Raw genomic sequence first — 12,796 nt, forward strand, 5'->3', positions numbered from 1 at the left:
CATTCTTTAAATACAGGGAACATCTACACAATTTGTTCCCTGTATATTTTTAAACCAGAACAAGCTCAAAGAACCCGGTGCAGGGTTCTACTTAGGAGGAGGGATCCCACAGTGTGTTTTTTCATTTTTTCTTTAAACTTTACACACAGAAGCACTGCAGGGATCTCGGTGATTCTTACATGCTTCTGCCCACTCGCCTGCCAAAAGGTGGTCTATTTGACATTCATATTTTGAGCTGAATTATCGTCAGAGTTTGAATTATAGTAAATGTCTGTGTTGTCCTGGTGCCTGTGGAAAGTCCTGCCAAGTTTGGCCAATGGTGTATTGGTTCGTAGGTGTGTGTCCTACCATACACTGTTAAAATATTCCAATAATTAATTTAATCATAGACAGTGGCGTAAGTTGTGTAAGGCAGCCCCCGCTGCTGCTTGGGGGAGCGAGTGGCAGCGGTGTGGGCGCCAGGTGCCGGCACTCGCCCGGCGCACTCACAATCCGACTGACTGACATGTTGCCGCGTGCCACTGCCCGTGTGTTGGCTGAGCACTGGAGGCAAGTCGGCCGCGGGCAGTGATGTGTGACAAACAAATCCCCGCCTCACTTCTGTGGGGAAGCCGAAGCAGGCTGTCTCTGCACGCGGCTGCAGCAGGGAGGCAGTGTGGCGCTGAACTCCCGGGTCCCTGACTGCTGCTGTGATTGATAGCTGCCGGCTGTCCCCCCCCCCCCACGGCTTTAATAGAAGAGCCATGAGCTGCCAGCTGGGAGACAGAGCAGAGAGGAAGTGCCGCTCTGTCACTGAAATGGACTCGGGAGAGCAGCAGCGGGTGCTGCTAATCGAAAATAAATGGTATGTGAGCCAAGGGGGTGAGAGGATAGCGCACAGGGGAAAGGAGGGGGACAAAGCTCACACTGAGGGAAGGAGGGGGACACGGCTCACACTGGGGGACATGGCTCACACTGAGGGAAGGGGGAACATGGCTCACACTGTGGGAAGGGGGGGACACCACCCACACTGAGGGAAGGGGGTGATACGGCTCACACTCGGGAATACTGCTCACACTGTGGGAAGGGGGGGGGGACACTGCTCACACTGAGTGAAGTGAGCGGTGTATAAGGGGATTGGGGGGGGGGGGGGCGCCAAAAACTATTTTAGCAGGGGGGAGAAAAATTTGTAGCTACGCCACTGATCATAGAGATACATATGAAACTGTACTAAAACATACCTCCCAACAGTCCCGATTACTGCGGGAATGTCCCGGTTTTCTGGGACATTCCTGTGTCCCTCCCGCGGCCAGCAGTGTCCCGCGGCGAGGGGGGGCTGTTGATAGTCCCCCCTGTCGGCTGCTAAGCAGCAGTGAATAAACGCTGTGCGCACATACAGCATCTATTCCTGCAGCCAGGGGGCTGGGGGCATGGCTAGAGGCTCAGAGAGCCTCTGGGTCATGCCCCCATAGTGTCAAAACGGGGGCATGACCTTACGGGGGAGCTGCGAGTATAGGCCATGTCCTCTTTAATTAGGCCACGCCCCTGAAATTTTTGGCGCACCTAAGGCGGGCATCTCTCTGTCCCTCCTCCGTCTCCCTAGAAGTTGGGAGGTATGCTAAAATTCCAAACTTAATTGCTGAAATGTTAACTAGTGACAGTATACAACAAATAGACATACAATATACAAATATACATAGGTTCAAAACTGTTCACTTTGTTTAATAAAATTTGTTATCACATATCGGGGGAGATTCTCTAAAAATCGCGTCTCAGCTCCGCCCCCCTTCGCATACATAATTATCGCATATGTTCTAACATATGCAGGGCCGAAACTAAGGTTTCTGGTGCCCGGGGCAAGACATACATTTAGTGCCCCCCCCCCCTAAAAAAAAATAATATATATATATTTCAGACAGCAGAAGGGTGACATTAAACAGGGACAGTGCGCGCCGAAGGCGCGTGCTAAAAATTTAGGTAATTTTTTTTTTTTTTGGGGGGGGGAGTGGTGTGGTCACATAGTAGTATCAATTCACATTATAGAACACACCGTAATGCCCAGTACACATTCCAGCACACACCGTAATGCCCAGAGCACATTACACCACAAACCGTAATGCCCAGAGCACATTACACCACAAACCGTAATGCCCAGTACACATTATAGCACACACCATAATGCCCAGTACACATTACACCACAAACCGTTATGCCCAGTACACATTATAACACACACCGTAATGCCCAGTACACATTATAACACACACCGCAATGCCCAGTACACATTATAGCACACACCATAATGCCCAGTACACATTATAGCACCCACCATAATGCCCAGTACACATTATACCAAACACTGTGATGCCCATTATACATAATGACACACACCGTAATGCTCATTACATATGCCACACACGCTAATGCCCATTACGCATAATATTACACACTGCAATGCCCCTTACACATAATATTACATGCTGTAATGCCCATTACACATAATGCCACTGACCGTAATGCCCACTACACATAATATCACATGCCGTAATGCCCATTACAATTTAAACCACACACCGTAATGCCCATTACACATTTTTATTTGGGTAAAAGGTGTCACACACACATAAGGGGAAGAGGGGATCAGACACCAGGGAAATTGGGGCAGATAGGGTCACAGACACAGAGGAAGGGGGTAACAGGGGACAAGGTGTCACACATGGGGGAAGGGGGTACAGGGGGGTCAATCCCTGGGCACTCACCAAATTGTGGGGGGAGCTGCAGGGTGTCCAGGTAGCCAGTGGATCCAGGGACAGGGCGAAGGGGGTGCCTACTGCAGGAGGAATCAAGACTGTGCAACCGAGAGGCTCTGGCTGAGCAGCGTGCAAGAGGATGTGGAGGAAGAGATCTGCAGTTCCTCCACGGCGCTGCTGCAGGGGAAGGGAGATGTAGTTTCCCCCATGGTGCCATTGAGGAGACAGGCAGGGCAGGTCCAGCCCCAGCGCGTATCGCTGGGCGCACTGTGTTCATCACAGACACTAGAGGTCAAGCGCACATCTAGTGTCTATCTTCTTCATGGCGGCAGCCATCTTTGAAGTGGCCGTGGCGCCGCAGACATAGATCTATGTCTGCGGCGCTAGCTCCCCGCTGCTGCCGCTGCTCACACTAGCGCCCCCCGCCTACAGCGCCCGGTGCGCGTGGCCCCCTAGCCCCCCCTAGTTACGGCCCTGACATATGCGATAATTATGGCAAAGGACAGCTCTTGCGTTAAGAGCTGTCCTTTGCGGTGAGAGTCGCCAGGTCCCATCGAGTTCCGGTGGCTCCCCCCTCCCTCCCTTACCCGGCGCTGCTGCTGCTGTGCCGGGATCTCCTTCTCCCTGCACCCGAAAGAGGATTTTAGTGCAGGGAGGAGGCGGTCACAGGTCCGGACAGCACAGCTCTGTACTGCCCAGACACAGGTAAGGGGGGGGGGTCGATGCGGGGCGACGGGGGTCCGTGCGGGGCGGCGGTAGGTCGGTGCGGGGCGGCGGTGGGTTTGCGTTAGAAGCCCATAGGCTTCTATGGGGCATCGCCAGAATTCTCTGGCGATGCCCCCCGCCGTGGTAACCCGGCGGGGGATGCTTAGAGCATCCCAAAATGCGGTAAAAACCCAGATAACAACAGGTTTTTTACCGCATTTTTTGCATAGAGAATCTCCCCCTCAATCATTTGTTTATCATAGGGAATTTGCCTAGGCGTTTTACTCCCCCTACTGGTTAAACACAGTAGTCTCAATAAGAAGTTCTTAAGACCAACCTACTGTATACAGCTACAGTATACTGCTGTCTAATACAGAATACTCTATAGCACCAGTATACAACCTTTCAGTTTACAGTACCTGGGCAAAATTGGAAGAAGACGAGTTGGTTTGAGCTGCACAAAAACACACTAAAGACAGATGATCATCCCAAAAAACCATAGAAAATAAGGTGTTTGCAAGGTGCTCATCAGATATTTTGGTTCTAGTTTTATTCTTCATGTGCATCATCCTTTAATATAGCTGCTCACAAATGTAGGTGCACGTCAGGGGCGGGCTGGGCCGGGGGGCAGGGTGCCACATGCCCCCCCGGGCCGGTATGACTATGTGCAGGCTGGGCCGCTGTGTGCATCTTGCACACGCTGCCGCAGCTGCCACTGCTGCAGCCATCGGCCGCCTCCGTGTGTCACTCCAGCTCATCCCCGGCTTCCTGGCCCTACAAATGTAAGGCGACGGGCTCTCCAAAAAATGGCCGCCGCCTTACAGTAGACAGACACTAGAGGTACTGCCATACCTCTAGTGCAGGGGTGGGCAACAGGCGGCCCGCGAAACGCTCCAGCTGTCTGGCCTGCTGCTCAAAACTGTAGCGCAATGACAAGCGGCCCGACTGGCTGAGCCGCTTGTCATTGCAGTACAGCAGTCCCAACCTGTGTCGCGGCCGCCGCTGGTAAGAGCCGGGATTTCCTCCTGTGTGATGTGAGCCTTGAGCCTGGTGACACGCTGCAAGGCGCTGCGCAGCTTGCGGGGCACAGCCAAACGCCAGTCAAAACTGGTGTGCTGCTGAGAAGAGCCGTTATGAGGTGAGACGCTTGCGGGGCAGAGCCCCAGCACCAATCAAAACTGGTGTTCCTCTTTGAAGGACACTCGCACATTTGCTCTGCCTCTGCCCCCTCCCCCCACACACCGCGCAGTGTCACTGTCTGACCACATGTATTCTTGGCTGTCCACATCACATTTCTCCTCAGAGGCTCCACAGAGTATAACAGTGCACATATATAAGGTAATTCAGTTGCACCCTCTTGAGGGGTGGGGGCAGCGGTGTGAAGGGGATGTAAAATGGCAGATCCTGCTATCCTTGTCCTGGGGGAGAGGGGGAAGGGGTTATTTTCAGAAGCATAGATAAATCCCAGTTGCTGCTGACTGTGATGGCACATGTGTCCCCTTACTATATTATATATATATATATATATATATATATATATATTTATTAATATTTACACATACACACACACACTGACAGAAATTATGTAATTGGCATTATTATGTTTAATGGGCATTACGGTATTGGTATTATGTATAATGAGCTTTATAGCATGTGGCATTATGTTTTATGGGCATTACATTGTTGGTATTATGTGTAATGGCCATTATGGTGTTGGTATTATGTGTAATGGGCATTATGGTGTTGGCATTATGTGTAATGGGCATTAAGGTGTTGGCATTATGTGTAATGGGCATTACGGTGTGGCATTATGTGTAATGGGCATTAGGGTGTTGGCATTATGTGTAATGGGCATTAGGGTGTTGGCATTATGTGTAATGGGTATTACGGTGTTGGCATTATGTGTAATGGGCATTACGGTGTGTGGCATTATGTGTAATGGGCATTACGGTGTTGGCATTATGTGTAGTGGGCATTACGTGTGGCATTATGGTGTGTGGCATTATGTTTAATTAGCTTTACAGTGATGGCTTTATGTGTAATGGGCATTACGGTGTGTGGCATTATGTGTAATGGGCATTATGGTGTGTGGCATTATGTGTAATGGGCATTACGGTGTGTGGCATTATGTGTAATGGGCATTATGGTGTGTGGCATTATGTGTAATGGGCATTACGGTGTGTGGCATTATGTGTAATGGTCATTACAGTGTAGATTTTTGCGACGTACCTTTGGCGCGTACTTTCCCCATTTATTTTATGTGTGTTTGTGGGGGGAAGGATTGTTTAATCCTTGCTGCATACTAGAGGGAAGAGGGTAGGGTGGTGAAAATGATGGCGATGGTGATGAGCCACTTGCTTGTTTTGCCCCCCAGACTGAAAGTTGCCAGCCAGCCCCTGCATGTGCTGTCTGCAGGCTGTTTGTAGGCTAATTGAATAGCCCCCGCAGATCAGTTAGCGTCGGTGCGGATCCTAAAACCTATTCCTCAGAGGAACAGCAGTATATGTATTAGAATATAAAATGGGGGAACACCACAACAGTGTATTATGATTACAATAAATTGAATAAACTGTAAAATTTAACATTTATTGCAAAAACAACTACTGCAGCATATCACAAAATCCCTGCTACATCGTGAGCAGCCCGCTCGCTGCTTATAAGCTGTATTACCCTGAGGAATGTCACACAAATACAGGAAGAACATACAAACTGTACACAGTAAGGGCCATGGAGAACATCGGACACACTGCTTTAATGGGGTCTTGTGAACATATTATGCTAGTGTGTGTTATTCATGATACTAAGGGTTGTGGGAAGCAGCAGACTGCACCTCACAGCAGGAAGTAATCGTTATTTTGACCATTTTGGAGTTTTAAAGATATTGACGGAAATTTACTAAGATGTGTATTCTACTTCACATGTGATGTTGCTATGGGCAACCAATCAGATCCTGTCTACTATCTTCTAGATGGTGCTAAATAAATAAGTAGATTCTGATTGGTTGCCCATAGAAACATCACATGCGAAGTATAATACACATCTTAGTAAATTTCCCCCATTGGGTCTAATTCAGCTTTCGTCGCTGCATAGCTAAATCTCGCTATTAGGCAATTTGTTCACTATTCTATGCATGGACGCGCGATCCCTAAAAGTGAAGTTGCATTCTGGATAAGTCTAAGTGCCGGCGGGGGATTGTGACGCAGAATTGGCAGGCTGCGGTCTTGACAATGGGGGCGTATCTGGTGTTGGGGCTGGACGCAGCGGCATAGTGCCTGTCTTAGCAGCTATGCTGCGCAGGCAGGGAGCCACCCTAGTTATGCAAGCGATTCACTATTCTGCAAAGTGCTTGCATATTTGTAATGCGATTGCAAATGATTGCAATCGCATTGCAGGGAGGGACTTGGCATGCAGGCCCCCCCCCCCCCCCATATTTTCCCGGCAAGATAGGCGGGTCTCACAAGGCTTTAAACTTGAAAAAAGTGCAGGTGCTCCCTTATTAATGTTTTGGGGGCCGTATCCCCATTCTCAGATACGGTCCCCGAAACATTCATAAATGGAGCACCTGCACTTTTTTTAAAAGTTTAAAGCCTTTTGAGTTCTTCCTACTGTGTCTTGACTGGACTGTATTGAAGGGAGGACTCTGTGTGCGGCCAATATTTTAGGGGTGTGGTCTTTTGGCACATTGTGTGGCCTATTCCTGGCTGCATTATTTTTACACTGCAATTTAGATTTCCGTTTCAACAAACCCCACCCAAATTTAACTCTCTCTCCACATGTTACATCGGCCCCACCTGCAGTGCACATGGTTTTGCCCATTTTCCGAACAAATTTGTACTGAGCTCAGATCTGAATAAGTCCCAGTGTTAGGTCTGGTGAGTATGGAGGGTGTTCTAGCACTGCAATCTGTTTCTTGGCCAAAAGCTGCTTCACAGAGAGAGAGAGAGAGCTGTGTGGACTGTTGCCTTGTCCTGACATAGCAGGGGTCCTCAAACTATTTTGCTTTGGGACCCCATCAGACCATATAAATAATGACAGGACCCCAGCAATTTACTGCAGAAGGTCCTCACATCACACATGTAGTCAGCAGACACCACATACATGGCAGCATTGTGGAGGCACAAAATTATGTGAGGAGTCTAACATAACAGACAACTCAACTGATTTTTCAGACTCCTTAAATTACTGACTGAGATTAGAAAAGTCATCAGCCTGATGGTCAGCAACATGAAGTCGCGACCCCATGCTGAGAAGGTCGGGACCCACTTTGGGATCAAGACCCACAGTTTGAGAACTGTTGTGATATAAGATAAAATAATTTTTCCACAACTCTGATGACATCTGATTTTTTTCAAGAAAAGTTTCTAGAACATTTGCTATAATCTCAGCCTTAAAATCAAAGAAAACAATTAACATTATTTTGAATTGCTTTGATGAGTTTTCTTCATTACTGGTGATTATGGCTGCATTTTATTTATAAACCATATTTGTGTTTTTTTACTCATTGGTCAATAATATAGCAGGTGGTGTATGCTGTTTCATTTAAGCAAGGGAGGAAGCACCCCCACCTCATTGGCCACACCCTTACATCAGTAGTCATCCCCACCCCCCACCCCCCTTCATTCTGGCCACACAATAGGCCATTCATAAATTTCAGCTCCAGGGCTATGAGGATTTTAATCTGGCACTGATGCCAGGTGGTTACATGGTAGAAGATGCAGCTTGGTCGAAAGCTGCATCTCTCTCCATGTGACAGTCAGGGTGGCATCAGCACTAAGCACTCCTGGCACTTCCAGGTAATGCTGCAGTGCTGTACTCCCTGTGAGATGTCTGTCTCTTCCGAGGTGGAGGAGTACAATGGGCAGGTGAAGGCAGTGGGCATAGGTGAGGGAATAGTGGGCAGGCAGGCGATGGTTAGGGACTGTTGGAGAGTAGGAGTTGAGCCAACTGGATTGCTGCGGTGAGCTACCGATTGCGAGCAATGAGTTGGCGACCACTGTGTTACATGCATACTACTACTGTGGGTTGGCAATTTATCTTTTATGTTAGATTTTCTATTGTAATAAAATTTATTTAACCCTATCGCACTCCACCCCTCCCAAAAAAGGAGTTATACCCCTTTCACACCAGCCTAAATTCCCAGGTTGAGTCCGGGAACAACCCAGTACTACCGCTGGTGTGAAAGGTACCCAGGACCAATTACCGGGCTAATTTGCCGGCAATCCAGGGTTGTTCCCAGGTTCAACCCGGGGACCTGGCTGGTGTGAACGGGGTAGGGTATACTCACCCAGGTTGCCGGTCCTCTGTGTGCTGTCCGGCCAGGAATCCACGCAGGCGGCGGGCGCAAATGACGGGACAGGCGGTGGATGATGATGACGCAGCTCTCCGGCGGCAGTGAGGGTGCCGGAGAGCTGCGTCATCTTCATCCGCCGCCTGTCCCGTCATTTGCGCCGCCGACTGTGTGGATCCCTGGCCTGCGTGGAGGACCAGCAACTAGGGTGAGTATTCTTACCACCTCCTGCCCACCTCCGCCGCCATCCTATCGACTGCCCGACGCCATCCCGCCTCCTCCCCACCTCCTGACGGCCTCCTTTCTGCCCCCTTCACACACCAGAAAATGCAGGGACATTTCTGGTGTGAAAGGGTCCCAACCCGGGAATGTCCCTGCTTGTCCCAGGAATGTAATTCCCAGGTTTGTCCCTGCATTTCTGGTGTGAAAGGGGTATAAATGTATTAGCCTGCAGTTTACTGGTATTGGCGTGATTCTCACAAGTGAAACATCCTAGATAGATAGATAGATAGATAGATAGATAGATAGATAGATAGATAGATAGATATGAAATACGTATTTCATCAGTGTTAAGCAAACAGAAGCAGTTATGCATCAGATCGAAAATAATGTTGATACATTGTATTTGTATTCCTGTAATATTGTATTGATAGAAAGAAATATGCAGTGTCCTAATTAAACTTAAAATTGAAATGTATAAGGTCAATTAATTATAATACCAACAATACATCTCTACAAATTGGCGGTAGGCTGGACCTGGCACTCTTCTCCAGTGTACTGTAGTTCATGAGGCTGCAAATTTGAATAGTGACAGATGGATAACTTTGCCAATACTGATAACATACAATGAATACTGGCACAATGTTAGCAAAGTGGAAAATTGCGGACTGTAGACTGCGACCAGCTGATTACCACTGCCGGGCTCCCCCGGCAGTTTCTTTTTCATCAGCGACCATCTCTGGTCGCTGATGAACAGGAAAAACTGAGCAATATATTGCTCAGCCATATATTGCTCAGCACTATATGGCTGAGCAATATATCTCCCCCGTGTGTACGGGGCTTGAGGGTCAGCTCATATACAGCTGCTAGGCTGCTGATACAAATAAAGGGCCTGATTCAGAACTGTTCGCTGAAAGAGTAAACACCACCATCAACCTACTCTCTCTCCCCCCCCCTCGCCACACCCCCCCCCCCCCCCAAAAAAAAAAATCATGTAGTCCTCTCAGCCCCCCGGGAAGGTGGGCAAGTCCCCTGCTTTCCCTGGAGGCCCTCTGCACCCTCCCCTTTGCCACCCACAACAGAGTACAAGGAGAAGGGGCAGCAATGTAGGAAGTATGTCTCAAGGGAAAGTATAGAGGTGAGGTCTTAGAAGTTCCACAGCTGCCGCCTGCATTAAATACTACAAGGATCCTCATAGACATCCTTGATTTTTTGATTTGCAGACTTGGTGGTGCCCCCCAGAACCCGGCGCCCTAGGCAGATGCCTAAAGCTGCCTAATGGTAAAGCCGGCCCTGGGGCTGGCACACAGCCCTCCCATTTCACCCCTGCATCTCCTGAGTACCACCCCTACATTCACACCTCCTGGATTTAATATGCCAGAGCAGCAATGATAGGGCTACAGCTACAGCAGCAGCCGGGGGATCCAGAGGGCCCTTCTTCATCCCTTCTTTTCTGGGATAATGGGCCTAATTCAGCAGGAGTTGTAGTTTTGCAAAACTACAACTAGCATGAGGGGGGCCACCCTGAACAGGGCAAGGCCGCCCCACATGCCAGTCCCTCAGTGCGATTGTGATCAGGCATTAGGCCCTTCTGGGCACAGTCTGGCCACCTCAGCCTGTGGGCAAATAGTTGTGCCCTCTCAGCCCGTGGCTGCAGTAACCAGGCCCTCCAGGCCCATGTCCCCCCTTAAGCCTGGTCCTCCTGTTTTATAGAACAGTATATTTCACTGTCCATGATCTGCTCCCAAATACCACAAAGGGGACTGCGAGGGAAAATTAGGACTCCCACTTGTGTAGAACAAGTCCTGCACATGAGCAGTTCCCCCACCATCAGATTCGTATGTAAATGGTTTAACATTTTAACCTGGATTGGACCTATATTAATTAAATCTGTTGACAAATAAAGCTATACCACTAGTTTTCCAAGTTAATTTTATTTATCAAATTGAGATGTTCCATATTTTAAAGTTCTCTTACAGCAGGCATGCCCAAAGTCAGGCCCAGGGGCCAATTGCGGCCTGTCCTGTCATTTCAAGCGGCCCGCAGCCTCCAGCTGGAAGCGGGCAGAGCATCAGATGTGGGAAGCACAGCACAAGACAATAAAGTTGGGGCCCCGGTGAGCGCGCCTTTACCTTGCTGTCTGCTGCAGTGAGGAGGTGCCGGCCGTCACAGTCAGATGTGTTTGGGGTCCTACCCCTGCTGCTGCACTTGTATATCACCCTACTCCACAATCACAGTGACAGCAGTGTTTGGGGAGGGGGGCAGCAAGGGGTAAGCTTGCTACCGTAACATGCAGAGCGGAGGATGGCAGCAGCAGGAGCCCAAGCATCTCCTGTCCTTGCAGTTCCTGCTTTGCCTCTCCTTCCTCTGGCTCACACAAGGGGCTGGGAAACATACAGAGAAGGGAGGGGGCAGAGTGGGGGACATACAGTGAAGGAGGGTCAGGCTGGGGAACATACAGTGAATGGAGGCAGTGATGGCCATTCAGAGAAGGGGAGCAGGGGCAGGCTGGGAGACATACAGTGAATGGGGGCAGAGTGGGGTACATAGTGAATGGGGGTCATACAGTGAATGGGAGTCATACAGTGAAGGAGGGTCAGGCTTGGGGACATACAATGAATGGAGGCACTGATGGACATTAAGAGAAGGGGGGCAGGCTGGGGGACAGAGTGAATGGGTGAAGAGTGGGGAACATACAGTGAATGGGGGACATACAGTGAAGGAGGTGCAGGCTGGGGGACATACAGTGAATGGGGCAGGCTGGGGGAAGTACAGTGAAGGGGCAGGCTGGGGGACATACAGTGAATGGGGGCAGAGTGGGGGACCATTCTGATGTGATTAATGATTCAAAGAATGTCAGGCTGAATGGTCGGCCCCCACACATTTACACTTCACCAAATCTGGCCCTCGTCGCAAAAAGTTTGGACACCCCTATCTTACAGTATTAGCCCTCATAGCACCCGCAACTTTTTGGGTGATTTTTCCGTCTTAGTCTTATCCGTGATCTATTGGAATAACATAGGGCCTGATTCAGACTTGATCGCTAGGCTGTGTATATTCGCAGCTGAGCGAGCAATAAATGTCGCCCCAATGATTGTCCCCCCGCAGCCTGAATCTGATGCATATTAATGGCGTTCGGGACACTGGCTTTAGGAATACCTGCACCGGAATCCAAAAACTTCCATCAGAACAATGGTGAAGCAACATTTCAACATGGATAAGGATGCCGGAAAACCCAACTGGCAGCATCCCAAATGTAAGTATGCCAGGCAGGGCTGTCTTTTCGTATGGGCTTAATGGGCACTTGCACAGGGGCGCCAGGTGTATAAGGGCCCTATCCTGATAGCTGAGGATCCCCTTTTTCTATGAATACCAGAATTTTGAAAATCGGCCCTGGGGAAATGGAGATATCCAACTTCAAAGCAGCAGTCCTCATCCGACCTGTTAATTGCACTTCCCAGTCAGATTTCTCAGGTTCTGTCTGACTTAAGGCCCCCATACACTAGGGCGACTTGTCCTGAGGAAAAGTCGCCCCCGACTTCCCCCTGAGCTTCCCCGGCAGCTCCCCGGGGGAGCGTGATAAGATTGGCACTTGATGTGCCATTTTTTACATGTGATAAATCATCTCGATTTATCACATGTAAACCCGGGGAGCAGGGGGGGGCTGCAGAACGGGGCGGCTGGTGGGGGGCGCTGCTAAGGCAGCGTGCAGGGGATGCTGCGGGGGACAGTGACAAAGCCGGGCAGGGGGAGGCGGGAGCTGTCAGTGCTGGAAAAAAGCCCATACAATGAATGGGCAGCCTGTGATTGGCTGAGCGCTCTCTCAGCCAATTGCTGACTGGCTGAGAGAGCGCTC

This window comes from Crinia signifera, chromosome 7 (assembly GCF_055691185.1).
Source record: "Crinia signifera chromosome 7, ASM5569118v1, whole genome shotgun sequence".
Lineage (NCBI taxonomy): Eukaryota > Metazoa > Chordata > Amphibia > Anura > Myobatrachidae > Crinia > Crinia signifera.